Here is a 5,877-nt window from a genome sequence, read left to right as displayed (position 1 = left end):
GGGAGTCAGTGCTGAGGGAGTGCCGTACTGACAGGGAGTCAGTGCTGAGGGAGTGCCCTATTGACAGGGAGTCAGTGCTGAGGGAGTGCCCTACTGACAGGGAGTCAGTGCTGAGGGAGTGCCGTACTGACGGGGAGTCAGCGCTGAGGGAGTGCCGTACTGTCGGGGAGTCAGTGCTGAGGGAGTGCCGTACTGTCGGGGAGTCAGTGCTGAGGTAGTGCCGTACTGTCGGGGAGTCAGCGCTGAGGGAGTGCCGTACTGTCGGGGAGTCAGTGCTGAGGGAGTGCCGTACTGACAGGGAGTCAGTGCTGAGGGACTGCCGCACTGTCGGGGAATCAGCGCTGAGGGAGTGCCGTACTGTCGGGGAGTCAGCGCTGTGGGGGTGCCACACTGACGACGAATCAGCGCTGAGGGAGTGCTGCACTGTCAGGGAGTCAGCGCTAAGGGAGTGTCACACTGTCAGAGGATCAGTGCTGAGGGAGTGCTGCACTGTCAGGTGGGGTCAGCACTGGGGGAGCGCCGCACTGTCAGAGGGTCAGCACTGAGGGATTGCCGCACTATCGTGGGGGTCAGCGCAGGGGGAGCACCGCACTGTCAGAGGGTCAGTACTAAGGGAGTGTCATGCTGTTGAAATGATGCTGTAATCTGGAAATGCAACACCCAATTAGCACACAGCAAGTTCCCATAAACAGCCACGTGGGATCAAGCAGGTTTTAAAGATAATGGTCAAGGGATAAATATTGGTCAGGACATGTGGGATAATTCCACTGTTGTTCTTCGAAATAGTGTCATAGAATCGTTCACTTCCACCGGTAAATGCCCCCTCCATCTAGAAGGACCAGGGCAGCAGAGACATGGGAACACCACCCCCTGCAAGTTCCCCTCCAAGTCACTCACCATCCTGACTTGGAAATATATCACCGTTTCTTCACAGTCACTGGGTCAAAATCCTGTAATTCCCTCAGTAATGGCATTGTGGACCAACCTACAGCACACAGACTGCAGTGGTTCAAGAAGGCAGCTCACCCCCACCTTCTCAAGGGGCAATTAGGAACGGGGCTATAAATGCTGGCCCAGCCAATGACGCCCATGTCGTACAAGTGAATAAATAACAAAGTGCTCATTTTGTCTCAACTGAGGATTTCTCTCCTCGCTGGTTAAAAGGGCCATTAGCCTTGTCTGTGCCACCTCCCTTAATTCTGCCTTTACCCCTTCCCATTATCCCCAGAACATCGATAAAGTTCCTCTTGTCCTCACTCTCCCACCCCTCCAGTATCCACATTCAAAGGATCTTCCTACACTATTTCCACTACTTCCAGCAGGATGTCACCACCAAACACATCTACCCCTCCCCCCTCACTGTCAGCCTTCTACAGGGACTGTTCCCTCTGGGACGCCCTGGTCCAATCCTCCATTGCTCCTCATGTTTCCTCGTCCCCTTCCCAGCGCAGGAGGTGGAACACTTGCCCGTTCACCTCACTGTCCACACCTTCCAGGGGAAGGAGCTTTCAGTTGTGCTTTTTGCAATCTACTCACAATGAGGTGGCCTCTACATCAGGGAGGTCAAACACGGACTGGGTGACCGCTTTGTGGAACACCACCGCTCTGCCCATAGGAATAACTCCCACCTTCCCAGTTCCTCCTCATTTCAGTAAACCATCTTGCTCTCATGTTAATATTTCTGTCCTGGGCTTGTTGTGGTCATCCAGAAAAATACAACACTCGCTGCAGGAACAGCACCTCATTCCCTCGTTCGGCTATGTACAGTATTCAGTTCAACAGCTTTAGAACATAAACAGACTCCTCAGTTTGAGCCCTTCTCTCCTGTGTCTTGTTTGTAAGGGTCTACTTTTTGCAAAGCCAACCTTTCATTGGCTATTCACAGCTGCCATTAACACCTATTTTACATCACGATCACTCCTTTACTAACATTATTAACACTCCTTTTGTCTTTTGCTCTGGGCACCCTCAGCACCTGTTCCACTTACTCCTCATTCCGCTCTGTCCACAGCACAAAAAGGCCAATACTTTCCAATCCTATTCAGTGCCTCTCCCCAAAGATGCTGCCAGACCTGCTGAGTTTCTCCAGCACTTTCTGTGTTCATAACCTGGAACATTAACTCTGTTTTTCTCTCTCTCTCGCTACAGATGCTGCCAGACCTGCTGAGTTTCTCCAGCACTCTCTGTGTATCTAATTTGTAATGTTAATTGTTTTTCTCTCTCTCTCTCACCAGAGATGCTGCCAGACCTGCTGAGTTTCTCCAGCACTCTGTGTTTATAACCTATAATATTAACTGTTTTTCTCTCTCTCTCACCAGAGATGCAGCCAGACTTGCTGAGTTTCTCCAGCACTGTCTGTGTTTCTAACTTGTAATGTTAATAGTTCTTTTCTCTCTCTCTCTCTCCCCCCCCCCCCCCCCCACCCACACAGATGCTGCCAGACCTGCTTAGTTTCTCCAGCCTTTTCTCTTTCCATTTCAGCACTCTGACATCCAAAGTACTTTGCTTTAACACAATTGTGTTGATTATAGAAGCTGGCTCGCCAGACCGAAAGCTCCAATCCAGCTCCTATTTCTTGAGCCAGGGGAAGGTATACAGGGAACAGGAAGAGCAAGGCCAGGGAAGGTTTTGAAAAAAGGACGGGTTTTCCAGAATCAAAGTGCTTTCAGTGAGAAAGCAGATCGATGAGGAAGAGAGGAATAGTTGAATGGCATTTGGTATGAATTATGACACAGTCACCATTGTCAGTAAGGCATTCAATTCCTGCTTTTAAGTCTAAGTTAAACTGGAACAGCGCAATCACCACAGAAGGGAGGAATAGTTTTGCTGGGGCACATGGGGACATGCATGTTACACAGACAGGGAATAATCTCAGATTAATTATATAATCCCCTGAGTCTGATCCTCAGATTAAATAGTGCAAGCAGCAAATTGGCTGGCTGTGAGGGTCAAGTAAGGGACAGCAGAGACATGGATAAAACTCCCCTGCCCCTCGGTTACACCGCGCTGCTTTCAAAACCGGCAGCGACAACCTGCATTTACATAGCGTCCTGGATGTAGTAAAACACCCCAGAGGCGGGGGTTGTGTAATGCCGAGCTGTATCGGATGGTATTGGGGCAGATGATCAAACGCTTGTTTGAAGAGGGTTTGAGCTATAGGGAGAGGCTGAACAGGCTGGGGCTGCTTTCCCTGGAGCGTCGGAGGCTGAGGGGTGACCTTATAGAGGTTTATAAAATCATGAGGGGCATGGATAAGCAGAACTCCCCAGGTTAAAGGAGTCCAAAACTAGAGGGCAAAGGTTGAGGGTGAGGGGGGAAAGATTTAAAAGGGATCTCAGGAGCAACATTTCATGCAGAGGGTGGTGCATGTGTGGGATGAGCTGCCAGAGGAAGTGGTGGAGGCTGGTACAATTACAGCATTTAAAGAGCATCTGATGGGTTCGTGATTAGGAAGGACTTAGAAAGATATGGGCCAAATGGAACTAAATTAATTTAGGATATCTGGTTGGCAAGGAAGAGTTGGACCAAAGGGTCAGTTTTCATTCTACACAACTCTATGAGGTGGGTTTTAAAGAACATTTTGGGGAGATTATAGAATTCCTACAGTTTGGAAGAAGCCATTCGGCCCATTAAGTCCACATTGACCCTCTGAAGAGCATTCCAACCCCCCGTACTCTATCGCTGTAACCCTGCACTCTCCACGGCTAATCCACCTAACCTACACATCTCTGGGCACTGTGGGGCAATTTAGCATTGCCAATCCACCCTAACTGGAACTCTTTGGATTATGGGAGGAAACCAGAGCACCAAGAGGAAACCCACACAGACACGGGAAGAATATGCAAACTCCACCCAGTCGCCTGGAATAAAATCTGGGTCCCCTGGTGTTGTGAGGCAGCAGTGCTAACCACTGAGCCACTGTGGTGCTATGAGACTGGTGCACTGGTAATGTCAATGGACTAGGAACTGTAATTCATGAGGACAGCAGTTGGTTCAAATCCCATCAGGGCAGCTGGTATAATTTAAATTCAATTAATAAAATGGGGAATTATATAACGGTGACCAAAATGTTTTAATTATTGGTTGTTGTAATTGTCTGGGTCCATTAATGTCCTTTAAGGATAGGAAATCTGCTGTCCTTGCCTGGTCCAGCCTACACATGACTCCAGACACAGCAATGTGCTCCATTCTTAACTGCCCTCTGGAAAGGCCCTCAGGGGCAATTAGAGAGAGGCAGCAAACGCTGGCCTTGCTCAGTGATGGGAGACAGGGAAGTCTACAGGTGCTGGTGATCAGAGTTGAGAGTGTGTTGCTGGAAAAGCACAGCAGGTCAGGCAGCATCCGAGGAGCAGGAAAATCGATATTTCTGACCCCTTTCAAGTTTCACAACATCTTTCCTAAAGCAGGGCACAAGAGTTGAACACAGTATTCCAGACTAATGTGTCCTAACTAATGTTCTGAACAGCCACACCATTATATCACAACTCCTGTACTCAATACACTGACCAATCAAGGAAAGCATATCAAACGCCTCCTTCACTATCCTGTCTACCTGCGACTCTACTTCCAAGGAGCTATGAACCTGCACTCCAAGGTCTCTTTGTTCAGCAGCACTCCCTAGGACCTTACCATTAAGTGTATAAGTCCTGCTAAGATTTGCTTTCCCAAAATGCAGCACCTTGCATTTATCCGAATTAAAATCCATCTGCCACTTCTCAGCCCATTGGCCCATCTGTTCACGGTCCCATTGTAATCTGAGATAACCTTTTTCACTGTCCACTACACCTCCAATTTTGGTGTCTTCTGCAAACTTACAGAAAGAGAAGGAAAGAGACAAAAATAGATAAAGGAAGACAGAGAGAGGGAAAGAGAAAGAGATAGACAGAGAGAAATGGAAACAGAGAGGAAGAGAGAGATGGAGAGAGAGACTGGGGTGGAATGGGGAAAAGTCAGAGATGCTTTTGGAGGAAATTCCAATGATTCGAGCCCAAGTGACTGAAGGCCATTCAGCCCCTTGAACCTGCTACGTTGTTCCGTTTCCCCAGCACCGATCTGAAGCTTATTGCAGTGTGCCCAGCTTGGTTTGGTCAGCATTGAGACCCCTTAAAGGGGTGGCACGGTGGCTCAGTGGTTAGCACTGCTGCCTCACAGCGCCAGGGACCCAGGTTCGATTCCACCCTTGGGCGACTGTCTGTGCGGAGTTTGCACATTCTCCCTGTGTCTGCGCGGGTTTCCTCCGGGTGCCCTGGTTTCCTCCCACAGTCCAAAGATGTGCAGGTTAGGGTGGATTGCCATACTAAGTAGGTTAGGTGCATTTGTCAGGGATAAATGTGGAGTAATAGTGGAATGGGTGTGGGTGGGATACTCTTCAGAGGGTCAGTGTGGACTTGCTGGGCGGAAGGGCCTGTTTCCACACTGTAGGGATTCTATGATTAACCAGCAAACTGTGATCAACTGCACCTTTTGAAATGTTTGAAATCCCTTTCTGATTTCTGCCAACACTCCCAATGCCCCTCAAAGCCTGAATCCTGAATCCCTGGTGGGTTGGAAAGGACATATTCCCTCAGTTGTCCCACCGAGGAGAGTTCTGAACTCATTGAGGTGTTTAAGGGAATGGGAAAGGGAGGATGGAGAATTGGATGTTCAGCTGAAGCTGCAGGTTGGGTGGTTATTGGAGAATAGCTGCACTATTCCTGAGGAGGGTTTGCAGGATCCCGAAGGAAGGAATGGCCTCTCTGTGCTGGAACCATTCTGAGGTGTCATTGTGTGGTTCCTAATGTGAAGTTATTGAGTAAACGTGTGATGGAGATGGAGGATGTGTGTGGGGGGGGTTTGGGCGGAGAGGCGTGGGAGTGGGTGGGGAGGCATGTAGGAGGG

The sequence above is a fragment of the Chiloscyllium plagiosum genome, chromosome 41, assembly GCF_004010195.1.
Source record: "Chiloscyllium plagiosum isolate BGI_BamShark_2017 chromosome 41, ASM401019v2, whole genome shotgun sequence".
In the NCBI taxonomy this organism is placed as follows: domain Eukaryota; kingdom Metazoa; phylum Chordata; class Chondrichthyes; order Orectolobiformes; family Hemiscylliidae; genus Chiloscyllium; species Chiloscyllium plagiosum.
This window is presented reverse-complemented; position numbering follows the sequence as displayed.